The following is a 21176-nucleotide window of genomic DNA, read 5'->3' as shown; positions in this document are numbered from 1 at the left end:
AAATCGATAAAAATTGGTCCAATTGGCACGTTATGTTGTATTCAGCTCTTTGGGCATACCGAACCTCTGTGAAAACGGCTACTGGTTTTACACCTTTTCAGTTGGTTTATGGGATGGAATCTATCTTTCCGGTTGAATGTGAAATTCCATCTCTTAAATTGGCTGTTGAGCTCCTTCTAGAGACTTCGAGTCTCGAAGAGCACCTACTTCACTTGGAAAATTTCGATGAGCAGCGTCGAGATGCTGCCACGATGAATGAGGCTCATAAGAAAAGGGTTAAAATGCAGTATGATAAATCTGTCTGTCCTCGAGTCTTTTCTGAAGGTGACCTTGTCCTAAACTATGACCAAGATAAAGACACCTTGGTGGCAGGCAAATTTAAGCCTATGTGGTACGGTCCTTTCATTATTAAATGAGTTTTATAAAAAGGGTCGTATGAGTTAATCAATTTTGAGGGAAACAAGCTGGCGGAGCCCCGAAATGGGCTCTACTTAAAGAAGTACTTTGCTTAGTTTTGGCCAGGCAATGGCTTCTTTGTACTTTATGTATATTTGTACATATATCGTTGAGAGTTTTCTAATATCAACACTTTTTGGTCTGCTGTGGCAGGTGTTGATGGATGATTTGGTCTATTTTGGGTTCACCGATGGTGCTAGTCAGCACACTCGGAATCTCGCTTCCACAGCTTGGGTACTCTATTATCCAACTGGTCAATTGATGGCATCAAGAGGCATGTACATCGGTCCCGATTCAAACAATATGGCTGAGTATACTGCCGTTATTAATTTATTATCCGAGGTAATCTCTCATGGGATCGACTCGTTGGTAGTATATCTTGATGCTCAATTGATAGTGTCTCAATTAAATAACATTTATCGGGTACGGGATCCATCTTTATATCGCCAGTATTTAAGGGTGAGGTTGTTGCAAAGATCATTTACTTATATTAATTATTTGCATATTCCAAGATCTCATAATTGGTTAGCTGATTCTATCGCTAATCAGGCATTAGATTGGCACATCAATCATTCATCATAATAAAATCAAGCATCAAAAAGTCAAACTGTATATATATAGATATATATATATATATATAGATATATATATATATATATATAGATATATATATATATATATATAGATATATATATATATATATATATATATAGATATATATATATATATATAGATATATATATATATATATATAGATATATATATATATATATATATAGATATATATATATATATATATATATATATATATATATATATATATATATAGATATATATATATATATATATATATATATATCGTAAAGTGTCTTGAGTGTACATATGTGTGTCCAAAAATATACAAATTTTGGGACTTAAATGCCCATAATCATGTCCGGCATATCTAATGCCTCGGCTCATGATGAGCGTCTAAGTATGTAACTATCGCATTGGCCACACGCCGAAAAGTGCGAACCCAGTCACGTGGCATGCCAACCACATGACACTGCATATCCTCAGGAAGGTCCTCTATGGCGGCCATCGGGACTCGGCAGCTCAACCTCGCCAAGTGTCGCTAGACGTTGTTTAGAGTCTGTTCTGTATCTGCAGCCACCTCTTTGGCTCCTCGGTCACGCCGTCCATGCCATGGAAACCCATCTGGTCGTACCAGCCCAATGCCTGGAACATGATCATCATATCAGTCATTTGAATCTCATCAAAAATATTTTTCAAAATGCATCATTATATTTGAAAAATCCAAAAAAAATCATAAAATCATAAAATTCTTACCAATCTCGCCCCATGCTGCGTTCGGTGGTAACACTAGATCAGGATCTCCTCGGAAATCCAGCCCAGCATAGGGGTAGTCATCCACGGCAATGATCTGCTGATCCCACCAGGTGAAGAAATCATCGTCGAAGGCAGTCCTTGGGACCTCCCCACCCCTAGGCGTTTCATCAGATCGGCTCACCGGCCCATGCGTGGATCGCGTGGGGTGCTGATGGAAACTGCTACCCTAGGGCGGAGTGCGGGAACCTTCTTGAAAAAGAAAGTACACAAGATAGTCCCATATCCAAAGTTCTTGGTCTATCCCCTCCTGATAGAAGTGAGCTGGCTCTTCATGTTGGCCAGGAGAGGAGTACACTAGTCGAACACAGTAGTGAGACAGTCAACTGCCACGCTCATGATGACCCGTGACGCCTGATGCAGAGAGGATGATCCGTTCACTCGAGCTATGGTGAACAAGATTATCCTAAGTGACAAACTCGCCACACGTGTGATGGAAATCTGGCTCTAAACCTTCTTGGGATGTCTCAGGCAGTATATCTGTACATAGTCCTCTGTCGTGAGGCTACTCCGTGTCCTGCCCCGGGAATGTACTACCTCTCCCCTTCGGGAAAGGCCTGTGATAAAATAGATATCCTCCACTTCTACACCGAGCGGCATCTGATCGATCTTAAAAGCTTCCTCCTCGATGTCCCAATAATCAATGAGCATCTCAAGTAGACGCGTGTTCGCTTTCATATTTGGCAGTTTGAAAAACTTAAGCAAACCGCATCCCCGTAGGGCATCTAATGCTTCAAGATTGTTCATAACTTCATTATCTACTGTTGTGTGCTCTCTTTCACGCCACGTGACAGGCAGCCTGAGAAAAAATCGATTTAAAACCGTTAGTTTTTGTTTAAAAATGGTTCTTGGCGTATACGCGGGTCCCTGTGCACACAGTCGCGTATAGGGCCCGCGTGTATGCGGGTTCAATATTACCAACCCGTGTATATGCCGTGGGGAAATTTTTGACAAAAGTTCAACGGTGAAACATCAATCAAAAATCTTAAAACCTGTCAAATCAATTGCAAGCTAAGTATAAGAGTTACCTGGAGGTCTTTGACGAATTTGAACGGTTGAATTTGGTTGTGGGAAGTTTGCTCCTTTTGCTCCAAATCCTTTGCTCTCAAACTCAAATGGTAAAAATGGTGAGTCCAAAATGATTTTCATAAGTTTTGAAAATGCAAAAATTTTTCAAAATTTTATTTTGTTTGGCCTCATGTGACTTTTAACTTGGGAGCTTGGAGTGTCGAGAATGGTTTGTTTTTCAGGACATTTTGGACGTTTTTCAGTTTCGAGACGGTTCCATGACTGCTGACCCGTCATGGCAGGTATTGTTTTCTCACTGGCATATAGGTTAGGGGCACCATTTTTCCATTGCATTATGCATACTAGCCTCCATTTTCCGATACATCTACCATAGGGTCGATCCCATCGTGTTATGGTTCATAAGCCATCTTCACTCACCGATTCTTTAAATCATGACACGATGGTAGAGCCATCCTTTACATGGGCATCATAGTTAGCACCTCACTGACATTTGTTGCACATGCTGCTCCACTGAGTAGGCTCGGGAGTCCTCTGTAGTTCCGTCATGACTTATGCGTTGAAGACTCATTCCTCTTAGCTTCTCCGCTTTGTTCTGGCCTGTTGTGGTCACCAACAACCCCCCTTCTTCACTTGACATTAGCAATAACGTCAAGCAAAGAGGGGACCCTGAACAAAAATCCCCAAAAAATATTTTTCTAAAGTTTTTATATTTCTCTCCCTAAGGCTTAAATCGCATCGCAAAGAAAGGCCGAAGCATTGCTCGAGCACGAAAAGCAAGACCGCGAATGAGCGATGCGAAGTTCATCGCATCGCATACATCACACGCGCCCCTTTAAAAGAAGACCTTTGAAAACCGCCGACCGCCGATATGCGAAATCGCAAATCGCAAGCATCACGCTATACGGCATAACCATTAAGCAAAATTTGCGATGGCAGCGATTTGCGATTTGCGATGACAGCGATTTGCGATCTGCGATATCTGCGATTTGCGATATGCGATATCTGCGATTTGCGATCTGCGATATCTGCGATTTGCGATATGCGATATCTGCGATTTGCGATCTGCGATGGCAGCGTTTTGCGATCTGTGATCTGAAAAGACTTATCACACGACAAACCCAAGATTAAGTGCGCGCCTTGAAGGAATTTAATGACTTCATGCTTGAGTATCAAGGAATGATTGCATCGCATTTATCGAAGAGTCAAGTCATGATGCATGTCAGGATTACGCATTCATTAGAGTTTAATGCTTTCATGTCAATCTTTTCATTTCCCTTCTTCTTTGCGTAGACTGCAAGACACGCAACTGATATAAATCTATATGCAGGAAACATTTGAGAGAAAGGGGAAAGCGCCAATCAAACAGCAGAGAGAAGATGCCTCTGCAAATGAATGCCACATGCAGCAGGACCGCGGATTCCAGACTATTAGACAACCGGCACTGATGAAATTAGACTATCCAGGACTCAGAGTCAAAGGCGCACAAAAGCAGCGTGTTCAGAAAAGATCCTGAAGCTCAGACTTGGTAAAGCAGAGAAAGAAGCGCATGAGAAGGAAGACGCTTCAGGAAAACCTAGAACAAAGAACGGAAACAATTCTTAAAACAGGGGGATGTCCATACAACACGACTCCTAACCCACTCAGTCATTCTCACAACCGGAAACCAAAACAGCAACAGCAAAATCAGTTCGAGAAGAACCTGGGTTGTGCTAAGTATACACGCGGCGAATACACCCAGCTAGAGAAAGGTTTTCAAAAATATCTTCCGGTCTGTCAGAAGGAAGTGCCAGCTCCTATTATTTCCACTTTTATCTCCCGACCAAAAGAAGAAGGTAGTCAGCCGACTCTTCCCAGGAAAACGTTGCGCTATTGACAGCACTAAAGAGAATATACAGAAATGGTCAGAAATTAGATTTAAAGTTTTAGAAATAAATTTGCTTTTAGTAAAGGGTGGTCATTTGAAGCCGATTCCCTAGATTCGTGTAATTAATATCAATTAGCTAGTAGTATTTAACCCTTCTCATGGTTTTTGGAGAAGGGTCCGGAAATCTGTCAAAAAACTTATCCTCAGAACATGCACTTCTGCACCCTCAGAGGAGGTTTTTGATGAATAGATGGATCAAGATTTATTTATGTTTGCATTTTAATATCTGTTACTGATGTTGCACTTCTGTACTCTTAGCAGATGTTAGAACAAGTAGAAATAAATCATTATTACTTGAAGTTTATTGGTGAAATTAGTCATAAATGGTACTTTTATCTCTTGACTAAATTCTGCTAGTATCCCTAAAGCGATATGTAGCTGAGTTATTTATATGTTATTGTATGAATGTCTGCATTACCATTTGGCACTTCTGTACGGTGGGATCATTTAATCATGCTTAACATATAGAAAACTGATTATGCGATATGCTTTTCACAACTACTCTGCCTAACTTCTTATGCAGAACGGTTTATCTTTATTGGTTTATATTCTGATATCAGTTGAATGATCTTTATTACCAGCTACTGTTAGAAATCTTTCTAGATCGCATAAACAAAAGAAAAACACCCCGGGTTAGCATAGATCAGATGTATTTCTCTTCATTAGATTACATTAGCATAGAGTTAGTTTAGCAGTTAAAATCAAGACTAGTTTAGAAAAACCTCTAGATTAATATCATCAGACTCTATGCACACACACACACCCATCACATTGGGAAACTGGTCCCATTACCCCCAGTCGGACCCGCTACTCCAAACGGGCAAGGAGCCGCCAACCAGGTTCCGGACCGGGTGGGTATCCCCCTTGTTGTTGACCCGACTTCGGGGCCCTCAACATTTCTGGTGCTAGAAGGAGGGCCGAGCTATGAATGGCGCATAATTCAAAATCCAAATACCATTCTAAGAGCAAGTCACCCTCACCAACTTCCCTGACTTCCCCGGTACGACTAAACTCGGAACTGGAAGTCGCTCGGACATCCACCGCTGCTATACATCCCGATATATCAGAACAACTTATTGTCTATCCCCCTGAAGTTCAAACCTTGATCCGTAAACTCCAGGGATTCTCTATTTTTAACCAGAAATCTGATAAATCTAAAGGCAGCTTGACTTCGCAATACAACCCTGCTCATCCCCTGACTCGATTGAAGAGTGAAAAGTTCGGCATTCAGCCAACTGAAATCCCTCTCCCCACTAGGAAAAGAGCAAGGAAAGCACTTCAAGAGTCTGCCAGAGAGACTCTTTCATCCACCTCGTCCATTTCAACTCCCTCTCCGCGAAGTCAACCACCCACATCTCCACCTCAAATCACTCATCCAGCTTCCGCAACCCTTCCTCCACAATCGTCAAAAATCGTAACATCTCTATCTTCTCAACCTCGAAGATCATCTTCTACACTTTTATTAACCAGCAACTCAGCGATGGCACAATCTCCATGGAACAACCCTGGGGCGGTTTTAATGCCTCCACCCCTGAGTCCAATACCTGCCCATCCTGAGAAGTGGTTACCAAAGTTCAATCCAGAAACTGGAATGCTAGCTGAAGAACATATCAATAATTTCATGCTTTCCGTTAATCTCAACGGGGTCACCAACGAAGATGCCGTGGTCCGACTCTTCCCCTATACGATGCAAGGGACAACCGGGTCATGGTACTTTTCGCTACCCTCCGGATCTATCACCAGCTGGGATATTTTTCAAAATCAATTTCTCACCAAATTCGGCGATGATAGATCGACAGCGACACTGATCAACGATCTGTCCAATATTAAAGCTGAGGCTAGGGAACCCATTAAAGATTTTAACTTACGGTTCAACAAGATCCTCAATAAAATCTCCGCTGCTTCCCAGCCCAGCGAGGAAGTAAGATACGAATGGTACATCACGGCCTTACCTTCAAACTTGGCCATCTTCGTAGATAGGGCAAGCAAGACAACCTTATTCGAAAACTTGGCTGAGGCATTGGCAGTCGAAAGACGCGTAGTAGCCCTAGAAAAGAGATCTACAATCGAAGAGCGTAAATCTAAGAAAATCTCTTTCAAAGAAGAAACCAAGAAGAAGCAAACGAAGGATCCTTTCGACATGGAAGGATTACAAAAAGTCTTGAAAGCCATGTCTAATGAGATGATTGACATAAGAAAGCAAGTAGCAAAATCGTCCCCAAGAAAGCCTTTTAGGAATTTCAAAAGAAATTCCCCTATGGAGACGAAGCCACCCAACGTGGTCTCAAATGTGGAATCTGAAGAAGAAGAAGAAGAGAGCACCATCGAAACGCAGACCGACGACGAAGAAGTAGTGGAACTGCAAGGAATGTGGGATTTCATCCTCCCACAAGAGGAAGATCAAGAAGCACTTCCTATTAGCACACGAAGCAGAAACCAACTTGATCCTCCCCAGACTACCCCAAAACAGAAGGGCGCAAGCCCTCCAGCGAAAGAAAAGGTCGCAACAAAGAAGACAACCTCTAAAGCGACCTCATTTAGTCCAGTCCAATCAGAGCAATTGCCTCCATCAAAGACACTAATAGTGTCGGATGAAATGGAGTATAACATCATCGACGACATGAAGAAGACTAGGGCTAATATCACCCTGTACGAGTTGAGCAAATTGAAACACCAACAGAAGATCATGATGAAAGAGTTACACGCCGTACCTACTGCACCTCTACCTACAGCTATAGCTTCCCATAATATAGGAAGACCCCCAATCAACGCGATCAATAAAATCGATCCAAATGACATCACTTTGATTGGAGGGAGGTCTAGATCTCACACTCCTCCTTTCCTCCTCACTTATGAGATCTTTAACAGAAACATGCATAACTGCTTGGTTGATTCTGGTGCTTCAACCAATATTTTACCCAAGTCAATATGTGCCAAACTTAATGTTCAACCGCAAAAATCCGCAGTGCGCATAGTTCAACTTGATCGATCACAAGTCGAAGTGATAAGCAAACTTAATCAAGTGAACATAAGACTGTCGTCCAACCCCAAGGTATGCCAGGTCATCGATATTCTAGTTGCTGACATCCCTGAATTTTATGGTCTAATTCTTAGCAGGGATTGGTCCGAGAAGCTCCACGGATATTTTTCGACTGACTGGTCACACATGTGGTTACCCTTCAATGGGAAGCCAAATCAAATAAAGGTTGAACGAGAACTGCACCAAAAGTACATAGTGACGGATTTGGAGGGAGAGAACGAAGCCATAGCATACAACAACAGCATCATAGGCAACTACTCGATAGACTCTTTCCTTGGAAATTTCAATGCTCACATATCACCATATTTAGAAAATTCAGTCGTGTCCCAAGTAGAAAACTTTTCCCAGACTGATGATTCAAAATGTGTTAGTTTCTTAGATAACCTTGTAAATACTTCTTTATTTTGGAAATTATATTTTGATGGCTCTAAGTCCAATGAGGGAGCGGGAGTAGGATGCGTCTTGATTAGCCCCGATGGAAATAAGACCATGCTCACATGCAGGCTGGAGTTCGATTGCATGAACAACACAGCGGAATACGAAGCCTTGGTGCAAGGCCTATACAAAGCAATCGGCTGCAACGTCAAATATCTTCAAGTCTTTGGAGATTCCGAGATTGTCGTCAAACAGGTACGTAACACCATACACTGCCTGTCTAGTCATTTAAAGCACTATCAGTCTTTAGTGCAAGATCTCACTGCGCATTTTACAGCATTCAATATTTCATCAATCCCAAGACTTCACAATGCAAGCGCAGACCTGCTAGCAAATGTAGCCTCCAGACTCATCCCCTCCAAAGACTTTAGTCTAGATAGGTTTTCCATAGAGTTAATTTTTAAGCCGTCTATCCTTGACAACATCACCAACTGGAGAGTATTCAACGACGACCCAGACATCGTAAGTTTCCTTACCTCTGAAGGATCCTACTCAAACCAGATAATCAACGAGGACTGTCATGACCACCAAATACAACAAAATAGCGCGGATAATGCTATACCCAAATCAGTGGTCAAATTAGAAGATTTGTATGACTTAAAAAGTTGGTTCAAAAGATCAGCTAACGCCAAACTTTACAGTTCAACTCTGAACTACGAATCAGTGAACTCAGGAACCGAAGAGAAACCCAAAAACGTTAATCTAGGCCAAGGCCTAGCTCTTGAAGAAAAGTCAACATACATCCGTCTTCTACGACAGTACAAAAACGTATTTGCCTGGAACTACGATGAGCTGAAAGCTTATAACACTTCTATCATTCAGCACACTATCCCTATGATTGACAACGAGAAACCCGTACAACAGAAGCTCAGGAAAATCCACCCCAACCTGGAAAATCAGATAAAAACTGAGCTGAATAAGTTGTTGAGAGCCAGAATAATTTTCCCGGTCAGACATTCCAAATGGGTATCCAACATGGTACCTGTTAGGAAGAAAAATGGAGATATTAGAATCTGCATCGACTTCCGGAATCTCAACAAAGCCTGTCAGAAAGACAATTTTCCCCTCCCACCTATGGAGCAAATACTACAGGCTGTAGCAGGCTCAGAATTGATGTCTTTCCTGGATGGATTTTCAGGATATAATCAAGTGCTGGTACACCCAGACGATCAGCTAAAAACCACCTTCCGAACTAAATGGGGTACCTACGCGTATCGGAAGATGCCGTTCGGTCTGATCAACGCCGGCGCTACTTTTCAAAGGGATATGGACATTGCGTTCAAAGGGTTAGTCAATAAATCAGTAGTGATTTACCTGGATGATATAACTGCGTACTCCAAGAACCGAAGCGACCATCTCAAAGATTTGAAGCAAATCTTTCAAAGATGTTTAAGGTATGGAATCTCGCTTAACCCGAAGAAATCTTTTTTCGCGTTGAGTGAAGGAAAATTGCTAGGGTTCATAGTGTCCAAATCGGGCATTCACATTGAACCTGATAGAATCAAAGAAATTTCTGAGATATCCATGCCCCATAACAAAAAGACCATGCAATCTGTTATCACTGAAAATGCTGTTGTCAAAATTTTTTAGTCTAGCTTAAAGTCAGGGTGTTTTCGCAGCGCCTGAATTCTGTTTAGCAGTTTCGCAGCGCCAGAATTCTTTTTAGCAGTTTCGCAGCACTACCTGTTTGAGTGGTTTCGTAGCGTGCTACGAAACTGGGGATTTGTTCGAGTTTTCAGTGGAGGCCCGAATCATAGCATGCCTATTGTACACTGGCTACAACTGCTGTAGATGAGGTTGATCTGCTTAAAAGGTTTGATGTCAGATTTTTCAGATGAGATTGAAGATATCAAGGTTTACAAGGTTGTTCGTGTATTAGTTCTTCCGTGTGATTGTATTTGCCAGAGGCAAAGCAACGGTTACTTCTGGCAAGTTGAAGGTACATAACCATTGCCACACTAGCAGATATGAACTGGGGAATATAGGATGTTTGGTTTTTGAAAAGGTTGCAGAATCTCTGGAACTTCCTTGCAGACATCAAAAGCTTGGTTGTCACGACATATTCCCATATTGTAGCAAGTTAAAGCATGAACAACAATGTATGTTCAGACCTTACAGTTGCCCTTACGTGGATTCTGAATGCTCAGTTGCTGGAGACATTTCAGCGCTTGTGACTCATTTGAGAAATGATCACAAGGTAAATATGCACTTTGGCTGCACCTTCAATCATCAATATGTAAAACCTAATCCTTATAAGGTGGAAAATGCAACATGAATGCTGAAAGTTTTCAGCTGTTTTGGTCAACAATTCTGTCTTCTCTTTGTAGCATTCCAGCTTAGAATAACCCATGTGTATATGGCCTTTTTGCGCTTTATGGGTGATGATAATGAAGGAAAAATTTGGCGTGGGGGCAAATGGACAAAAGCTGTGTTGGTGATGGAAGGGCCAGCCTATTGATTCCAGTTAAAGGGAATGTTAAGGAGCGCATTTCCTGGAGTTGATGTAGAACTTTCAAATTATCCCTCCACCATTATCGAAGTGCGTGTTCAGCAAGTTGTGCCAGTGTTACAAATAGGCAGCGTTGTTTTTATTTCTGCAGGGGATCACGTTTTTCTTAGACTGGGATACACAGCACCTCCTTCTTGGTATTATTCTCTGAAATAAAAAATGTTTTGGAGCTATTGTAACCACTTGGCTTATGCGAAATGCATTGCAGTCGTTTCTTCAAGGCACACGGGCTTTTAAAGTGACTGATATAAATGAAAATGTCGTGAATATTATCAACCACGTTGGTTCATTATTAATGCACATATTGAAGACATGAAAGTGCTCTTATGAAATGCAGCGATTAATGCCAAGTGTCAAGTAGTTTTATAAAGATTTGATTGCCACAAGGCCGCCATGGTTAGTGACACTGGGATAGAAATGTGGCACAAAGGCTGGAATGATATTGACTGATGTCGTTAAAAGAAGAGTGCGCATTGAATAAACACAGAAGGAAGGTTGGATTTGGAGGAGAGATAGAATGGCGCTTTTATAGTTTGCAAGGATTAGTTCAGGGTTTTCCAGAATCCGTCTTTCGGGAAAACTGTTAATATTGATGAATATTTGACAGATAAGAGAGTATCATAAAATCGCTGCTTTCGTGGTGTTGCTCAGGTGCGCGCTGTACATTCCATTCTGTGGAAGTTAATCAGATCAGAGGGTTTTTGTTAAGGTCCTTCGATCTTGTAAAACGCCTATGATTAGAGTTCTTTCAGATATGGAAAAATAAAGCTCGTTTTTGGGGGTTTCAATTGTGGATTGAATCGTGCAGAAGTTGTGAATTTTGATCTTGTAGATTGGCTACCACATGGTGGGTTTGCAGTGGAAATGCTTCTGACATTTACAATAAAGATTTGGATCGTTGGTCAGTGAGCAGGAACCCAAACGCTCCCAAGGGAACAGAAGGCTAGAGTTTGCATGGTTAAATTGTTGAAGCCATGAAGCCACATTTAATTGGAATGACAGGTCTCGGGGAAATCCATTACCGTTGTACCATTCCCCTATTTCTGCATTGAGCTGCCATATTCACTGGTATGCTTGGGAATAAGTTGGGAAGGTACAACATTTATGAAGGAATAACTTCAACTTATGGAATGGAAGGTCACCGTGCTAGGATATGATTTAGAACTTTCATCTTTCTTATTCCTTGATTGAGAGGGTGTCATCTTCACAAATTTGTTTGCTAACCAATCTGCAATCTGTAACATGTTTGCAATCTTCATAGTACTGTCATGGAATGTTGCTTCCTATCCTGGGATGGGATTCAAATCGTGCTGTTAAGAAATCTCGTATTTCAGAGGATGAAGTACATTTCTATATTGCAGAGATTGTGGATGTCCTTGAGTACCTTCACAAAGTAGGACTGATACACCGAGATGTAAAGAGAATATACTTCTTACTGTAGATGGACATGTGAAACTAGCAGATTTTGGCAGTGTAAAACCAATGGAAAACACCTCAATTTCAATTATTCCGACTACGTCAAACGAGAAGGCCTGCACATTTGTTGGTACAGCTGCCTATGTTCCGCCAGAGGTCCTTAAGCATGCACCTCCAACAATTGGAAACGATTTATGGGCACTGGGTTGCACTTTGTATCAGATGCTGTCTGACATATCACCCTTTAAAGATGGCAGTGAGTGGTTCACATTCCAAAGGATCATGGATAGAGATTTCAAATTTCCTGAATATTTTTCTTCTGAAGCACGGCACCTTATTGATTGTTTGCTGGATATGGACCCGTCTAAAAAATTGGCTTCTGGCCCTGAAGGGTATGCTTCTCTCAAGAGCCATCCTTTCTTCAAGGGAGTTGACTGGAATAATGTTAGGGGTATGCTGGCTCCAAAGTTAGCCCCACCATTAACTGTTGACAAGGAAGATGAAGCTGAAGATGCTGGGTGGCTTCTTTCACATGCTGGATGTGGTTCTACTAATGATGAAGCACCTCCCAAAGAGAAAGAGTTGGCCTCATCATCAGTGGCAGTAGAGAATAAGGAGCACAAGGCTAAATTTTCTACTATCGATGCTTTTGACTCTAAATGGGAGAAATTTCTAGATCCAGGGGAGTTCATTGTGATGGTTTCATTGGTTAAGAAAATTCGGAAACTTTACAACAAAAAGATGCAGATGATTCTGACAAACAAGCCGAAGTTGATATATGTAGACCCAGTCAAATTGGTACAGAAGGGTGAGATAGTTTGGTCTGATAATCCTAAGGAGCTTAATGTCCAAGTGTTGAATTCTTCCAACTTTAAGATCTGTACTTTGAAAGAGACCACCTCATTTGAAGATTTGAAGACAACAAGGAATACTACAGTGACTTTATGTTCCAGTTGGGATTTATGAAGCTTTTTATTGGTTTGATGCTAATCAAGTTTGCTGTGATATGTAATGACAGAAGCAAGCTTCATCTTCTTAAAACTATTTAGGTTCCTAATAGCTGTACAAATGTCTGAAGAGATCATGAATCTAAGCAGAAAACGCTTCAAAGATACATAGGTTCTGTTTTGACATCTACAGCAGTTTCGTAGCGCGCTACGAAACTGCTGTAGAATGCTGTTTTGTGGAAAAACAATGAATTTTGATGATGAGGTCAGCGAATGTTTAAAAGAAGGTCTCAAACACAGGAGGGAGATCATACATGGATTTCATAACAGCTCAAACAGTGACAGGTGTAGGTCTTGAAGGGAAAATAAAATATTTTGTTTATTTTCATAAAGTTTTCTCAAAGGCACTTTATGACCGAGCTACTAGAGTATTGATAGGGTAACCAGAATGTTCAGTTGATACACCTGTTTGGTCCATGAAGCATTCAGATCATATGGCATATGGTGATTATGCGTTGTCATTAAAGGTTTAAAGAGTTTGGAGCGTGGTATTTAAATGATGAAGGAAAATGGGAGACAGAGACCGTTAAAATAGGAGCACATCTTTTGGTCAATTAATGAGCCATCAGCGCTTTCAAGCATCCAAAATCAGTATTCATTGTATCTATAGCTCAGCCTTCTCAACTCAATCAGCAAAAGGACATGTGTCAGCATCCAAGAAGAATCATATTACGAGGAGAAAGGAATTAGTATTTTAGTTTGATTAGGACTTTATGTAATCATAACTCAGCACTTTTGTAATTAATGAGTTGGTTTAGAAATAGATAAGGGTAATTAATGGTAGATCATCGAGTTCTCCCTTCATGCTTGTTGAGGAGACTCAAGGTAGGGATAGTTTTTGTTTTTTCCTATATATGGATGAAATTAGAATGTAGAAAGGGTTGGACATTTTATAGAAAAACAGAGTTGTTTTGGGCCATTGTAAGACTTGTGACAGTAATAGTAAAACAGTATTGATTTCTTCTCAAGATTCTCGATGGATTATTGTGGTCAAATATAAGGATGGTGTTTTATATTTTATGTTCTTTTACAGCCTTGTTGTAACACAATCACTCAGAATTCATAATCTTATGCTCTGACTTCCTGTGTGTTTGGCAAGCTGTGGTTTTGATGGAGTATGTTTGACACTTAATGCAAAGAGCCTTGACTTCTATGAAATGATTATGTTTTTCTTGTTTACTTAGTGTATGAGACTCCATAGCCCAATGAGAACCAGTTTGACATGTATCCAACCAGCTTTTGCTTTCATGAATAAGTAAAGAGTTAGCCATCTTTTGTAGTGAATGATTTTTATCAAGAGTTTGTGAGAGAGCCCTCTCTGATCAAAGAGGCTAAGCTTTGATCTAAAGCTAGGTTGAAAGAGTTACATGAAATCTTGCTTGGTTGCAGCCCTCAGTAGTGATTTTGTGATAACATTTTGGTGCGTCTGCCGGGAGCTTAAGATTGAATTTCTGAAGGTAGCAGGAGTTCAAATGATTTTCAAGGCTGCAAAACTACCTTGGCGACTCCACACATCAAAGAATAAATTAGAAGGTGACTCCACTGCTAGAAGATCAGTAGCTTGATGAAGTTTCAAGATGGATTCCACTGCAAGAAAGAATGCCAGGTATGCTCCTATGAATCGGTCTCATATCCCTGGTTTTCCAAATCCTATGCCAAAGGTTGATTGGTTACATGATCTTCCAATATTCAAAGATGAAAAGAAGGATGATGCTGCTCTCCATTTGGTTAAGTTTCACATACATGTACGCAGTCTTAAGGTTCATTTCCCTGAAGATTGTCTCATGAGGATGTTTATGGCTACTTTAGAAGGAGAAGCATGGTCTTGGTATAAAAGTTTGGAAAATGGTTCATTATCTTCTCTTGCTGATTTCCATGATGTGTTCTGTGAAATGTATAAAGAATATTATCCTTCTTTGTTGCTGCTCAAAGATTGCTGTAGGCATTCTTTAAATCTTATTCAGTACTTGGAGGATTGTTATGGTGATGATGAATTTACAGATGAAGAAATTTTAGAGGCTCTTCATAACAATGTTTTTCAGCACCAAGGAGAAGGTATAACACTCCATGAAGCACAGCATGAAGAGCAGCAAGAGTTTACCTGTGAAAACCATGTTTTATCCTTAGATATTCATGTAGAGATGCAGCAGATTTGTCAGGTTTCAGATCATGATGGAGATGAAATTGATTGCACTCAGCAAGAAGAAATATTGGAGGAAATTTTCTATGACCCTCAGGCAGAGGAAAAGCTTGCTCAATTTTGTAATTCCTTGCAGCAGCTTACTCCAAATAATAATCATAATAGTGAGGAAAATTCCATTGTTTGTTGGAGTGATTCGGAAAAGCAGCTGAATAGCTTGTCAAATAGAAAAGTGGATAGCACATCAGAGGGGTCTTGTGTGGTTGAAGATCAGTCTGCACAACTGGAAAGTTTCAAGGAAGGACAAGCTGATCATGTGTTCTGGGATCCTATAGTTGATTACATGGAAGAGTTTTACTCTCCAGTGTTTCAGTTTTCCTATGAAGATCAGAGACTATTTCAGTGGCAGCGGTCTTTACAATATCACATTGGCTCTGAAATCCGATACAGTCAGAGAAGATTTCAGTGGCAGCGGTCATTACACTGTCATATTGGATCTGAACTCCGGGACAGTCAAAGAAATCAAATGTCAGATAAAACAAATGATTGGCTGCATTGGAAGTTTCATATTGATTGAGCTGAGGGAAGTTTAAATTGTTAGGGTAGGTAGGTAGGTAATTGCAAATAAGCTCAAGGTCAACTGAGCATTTTTCAGTAGATGTAGCTTTCATTCTCCTACAGTCATGCTTGTCAAGCAAATTTCAGTTTGTCAAAATAGATAAGGCACTGGAGCTGCATGTTCTTAGTGCACCACAAGGGCACACTATCCCAAGTGGAGCCACTGTTATCACTGAAAATGCTGTTGTCAAAATTTTTTAGTCTAGCTTAAAGTCAGGGTGTTTTCGCAGCGCCTGAATTCTGTTTAGCAGTTTCGCAGCGCCAGAATTCTTTTTAGCAGTTTCACAGCGCTACTTGTTTGAGTGGTTTCGTAGCGTGCTACGAAACTGGGGATTTGTTCGAGTTTTCAGTGGAGGCCCGAATCATAGCATGCCTATTGTACACTGGCTACAACTGCTGTAGATGAGGTTGATCTGCTTAAAAGGTTTGATGTCAGATTTTTCAGATGAGATTGAAGATATCAAGGTTTACAAGGTTGTTCGTGTATTAGTTCTTCCGTGTGATTGTATTTGCCAGAGGCAAAGCAACGGTTACTTCTGGCAAGTTGAAGGTACATAACCATTGCCACACTAGCAGATATGAACTGGGGAATATAGGATGTTTGGTTTTTGAAAAGGTTGCAGAATATCTGGAACTTCCTTGCAGACATCAAAAGCTTGGTTGTCACGACATATTCCCATATTGTAGCAAGTTAAAGCATGAACAACAATGTATGTTCAGACCTTACAGTTGCCCTTACGTGGATTCTGAATGCTCAGTTGCTGGAGACATTTCAGCGCTTGTGACTCATTTGAGAAATGATCACAAGGTAAATATGCACTTTGGCTGCACCTTCAATCATCAATATGTAAAACCTAATCCTTATAAGGTGGAAAATGCAACATGAATGCTGAAGGTTTTCAGCTGTTTTGGTCAACAATTCTGTCTTCTCTTTGTAGCATTCCAGCTTAGAATAACCCCTGTGTATATGGCCTTTTTGCGCTTTATGGGTGATGATAATGAAGGAAAAATTTGGCGTGGGGGCAAATGGACAAAAGCTGTGTTGGTGATGGAAGGGCCAGCCTATTGATTCCAGTTAAAGGGAATGTTAAGGAGCGCATTTCCTGGAGTTGATGTAGAACTTTCAAATTATCCCTCCACCATTATCGAAGTGCGTGTTCAGCAAGTTGTGCCAGTGTTACAAATAGGCAGCGTTGTGTTTATTTCTGCAGGGGATCACGTTTTTCTTAGACTGGGATACACAGCACCTCCTTCTTGGTATTATTCTCTGAAATAAAAATGTTTTGGAGCTATTGTAACTACTTGGCTTATGCGAAATGCATTGCAGTCGTTTCTTCAAGGCACACGGGCTTTTAAAGTGACTGATATAAATGAAAATGTCGTGAATATTATCAACCACGTTGGTTCATTATTAATGCACATATTGAAGACATGAAAGTGCTCTTATGAAATGCAGCGATTAATGCCAAGTGTCAAGTAGTTTTATAAAGATTTGATTGCCACAAGGCCGCCATGGTTAGTGACACTGGGATAGAAATGTGGCACAAAGGCTGGAATGATATTGACTGATGTCGGTAAAAGATGAGTGCGCATTGAATAAACACAGAAGGAAGGTTGGATTTGGAGGAGAGATAGAATGGCGCTTTTATAGTTTGCAAGGATTAGTTCAGGGTTTTCCAGAATCCGTCTTTCGGGAAAACTGTTAATATTGATGAATATTTGACAGATAAGAGAGTATCATAAAATCGCTGCTTTCGTGGTGTTGCTCAGGTGCGCGCTGTACATTCCATTCTGTGGAAGTTAATCAGATCAGAGGGTTTTTGTTAAGGTCCTTCGATCTTGTAAAACGCCTATGATTAGAGTTCTTTCAGATATGGAAAAATAAAGCTCGTTTTTGGGGGTTTCAATTGTGGATTGAATCGTGCAGAAGTTGTGAATTTTGATCTTGTAGATTGGCTACCACATGGTGGGTTTGCAGTGGAAATGCTTCTGACATTTACAATAAAGATTTGGATCGTTGGTCAGTGAGCAGGAACCCAAACGCTCCCAAGGGAACAGAAGGCTAGAGTTTGCATGGTTAAATTGTTGAAGCCATGAAGCCACATTTAATTGGAATGACAGGTCTCGGGGAAATCCATTGCCGTTGTACCATTCCCCTATTTCTGCATTGAGCTGCCATATTCACTGGTATGCTTGGGAATAAGTTGGGAAGGTACAACATTTATGAAGGAATAACTTCAACTTATGGAATGGAAGGTCACCGTGCTAGGATATGATTTAGAACTTTCATCTTTCTTATTCCTTGATTGAGAGGGTGTCATCTTCACAAATTTGTTTGCTAACCAATCTGCAATCTGTAACATGTTTGCAATCTTCATAGTACTGTCATGGAATGTTGCTTCCTATCCTGGGATGGGATTCAAATCGTGCTGTTAAGAAATCTCGTATTTCAGAGGATGAAGTACGTTTCTATATTGCAGAGATTGTGGATGTCCTTGAGTACCTTCACAAAGTAGGACTGATACACCGAGATGTAAAGAGAATATACTTCTTACTGCAGATGGACATGTGAAACTAGCAGATTTTGGCAGTGTAAAACCAATGGAAAACACCTCAATTTCAATTATTCCGACTACGTCAAACGAGAAGGCCTACACATTTGTTGGTACAGCTGCCTATGTTCTGCCAGAGGTCCTTAAGCATGCACCTCCAACAATTGGAAACGATTTATGGGCACTGGGTTGCACTTTGTATCAGATGCTGTCTGACATATCACCCTTTAAAGATGGCAGTGAGTGGTTCACATTCCAAAGGATCATGGATAGAGATTTCAAATTTCCTGAATATTTTTCTTCTGAAGCATGGCACCTTATTGATTGTTTGCTGGATATGGACCCGTCTAAAAAATTGGCTTTTGGCCCTGAAGGGTATGCTTCTCTCAAGAGCCATCCTTTCTTCAAGGGAGTTGACTGGAATAATGTTAGGGGTATGCTGGCTCCAAAGTTAGCCCCACCATTAACTGTTGACAAGGAAGATGAAGCTGAAGATGCTGGGTGGCTTCTTTCACATGCTGGATGTGGTTCTACTAATGATGAAGCACCTCCCAAAGAGAAAGAGTTGGCCTCATCATCAGTGGCAGTAGAGAATAAGGAGCACAAGGCTAAATTTTCTACTATCGATGCTTTTGACTCTAAATGGGAGAAATTTCTAGATCCAGGGGAGTTCATTGTGATGGTTTCATTGGTTAAGAAAATTCGGAAACTTTACAACAAAAAGATGCAGCTGATTCTGACAGACAAGCCGAAGTTGATATATGTAGACCCAGTCAAATTGGTACAGAAGGGTGAGATAGTTTGGTCTGATAATCCTAAGGAGCTTAATGTCCAAGTGTTGAATTCTTCCAACTTTAAGATCTGTACTTTGAAAAAGACCACCTCATTTGAAGATTTGAAGACAGCAAGGAATACTACAGTGACTTTATGTTCCAGTTGGGATTTATGAAGCTTTTTATTGGTTTGATGCTAATCAAGTTTGCTGTGATATGTAATGACAGAAGCAAGCTTCATCTTCTTAAAACTATTTAGGTTCCTAATAGCTGTACAAATGTCTGAAGAGATCATGAATCTAAGCAGAAAACGCTTCAAAGATACATAGGTTCTGTTTTGACATCTACAGCAGTTTCGTAGCGCGCTACGAAACTGCTGTAGAATGCTGTTTTGTGGAAAAACAATGAATTTTGATGATGAGGTCAGCGAATGTTAAAAGAAGGTCTCAAACACAGGAGGGAGATCATACATGGATTTCATAACAGCTCAAACAGTGACAGGTGTAGGTCTTGAAGGGAAAATAAAATATTTTGTTTATTTTCATAAAGTTTTCTCAAAGGCACTTTATGACCGAGCTACTAGAGTATTGATAGGGTAACCAGAATGTTCAGTTGATACACCTGTTTGGTCCATGAAGCATTCAGATCATATGGCATATAGTGATTATGCGTTGTCATTAAAGGTTTAAAGAGTTTGGAGCGTGGTATTTAAATGATGTAGGAAAATGGGAGACAGAGACCGTTAAAATAGGAGCACATCCTTTGGTCAATTAATGAGCCATCAGCGCTTTCAAGCATCCAAAATCAGTATTCATTGTATCTATAGCTCAGCCTTCTAAACTCAATCAGCAAAAGGACATGTGTCAGCATCCAAGAAGAATCATATTACGAGGAGAAAGGAATTAGTATTTTAGTTTGATTAGAACTTTATGTAATCATAACTCAGCACTTTTGTAATTAATGAGTTGGTTTAGAAATAGATAAGGGTAATTAATGGTAGATCATCGAGTTCTCCCTTCATGCTTGTTGAGGAGACTCAAGGTAGGGATAGTTTTTGTTTTTTCCTATATATGGATGAAATTAGAATGTAGAAAGGGTTGGACATTTTATAGAAAAACAGAGTTGTTTTGGGCCATTGTAAGACTTGTGACAGTAATAGTAAAACAGTATTGATTTCTTCTCAAGATTCTCGATGGATTATTGTGGTCAAATATAAGGATGGTGTTTTATATTTTATGTTCTTTTACAGCCTTGTTGTAACACAATCACTCAGAATTCATAATCTTATGCTCTGACTTCCTGTGTGTTTGGCAAGCTGTGGTTTTGATGGAGTATGTTTGACACTTAATGCAAAGAGCCTTGACTTCTATGAAATGATTATGTTTTTCTTGTTTACTTAGTGTATGAGACTCCATAGCCCAATGAGAACCAGTTTGACATGTATCCAACCATCTTTTGCTTTCATGAATAAGTAAAGAGTTAGCCATCTTTTGTAGTGAATGATTTTTATCAAGAGTTTGTGAGAGAGCCCTCTCTGATCAAAGAGGCTAAGCTTTGATCTAAAGCTAGGTTGAAAGAGTTACATGAAATCTTGCTTGGTTGCAGCCCTCAGTAGTGATTTTGTGATAACACAATCTTTCCTAGGACAGATCAATTTTGTGAAAATATTTGTCCCAGATTTTTCACGCATTATTTCTCCTTTACAAAAAATGATAAAAAATAATTCAAACTTTAAATGGGGTCTAGACGAGCACGAAGCGTTTAACTTAATCAAACAAGCCATCATCAACGCTCCATCCCTAGCAACCCCAAATTTTTCAGAACCATTCATCTTATACACGTTTGCCTCAGAAATTTCTTATGCTGCGATCTTGACCCAGGCAAACCAAGA

At 40.3% G+C, this 21176-nt stretch overlaps 2 pseudogenes; both read left to right on the top strand.

Annotated features, from left to right (window-relative positions):
- The window catches only part of LOC149203057 (3-phosphoinositide-dependent protein kinase 1-like), a 31028-nt pseudogene extending 17867 nt beyond the window's left edge, over positions 1 to 13161 (top strand).
- Positions 13162 to 16389: 3228 nt separating this feature from the next.
- LOC149203056 (3-phosphoinositide-dependent protein kinase 2-like) lies at positions 16390 to 19461 on the top strand (annotated as a pseudogene).
- Positions 19462 to 21176: the final 1715 nt, after the last annotated feature.

Source organism: Pinus tabuliformis, chromosome 2_1 (assembly GCF_031772625.1).
Source record: "Pinus tabuliformis cultivar Carrire ecotype Pingquan chromosome 2_1, CPIR1, whole genome shotgun sequence".
In the NCBI taxonomy this organism is placed as follows: Eukaryota; Viridiplantae; Streptophyta; class Pinopsida; order Pinales; family Pinaceae; genus Pinus; species Pinus tabuliformis.
The sequence above is the reverse complement of the archived record's forward strand: the minus strand, read 5'-3'. Positions and strand labels throughout refer to the sequence as shown.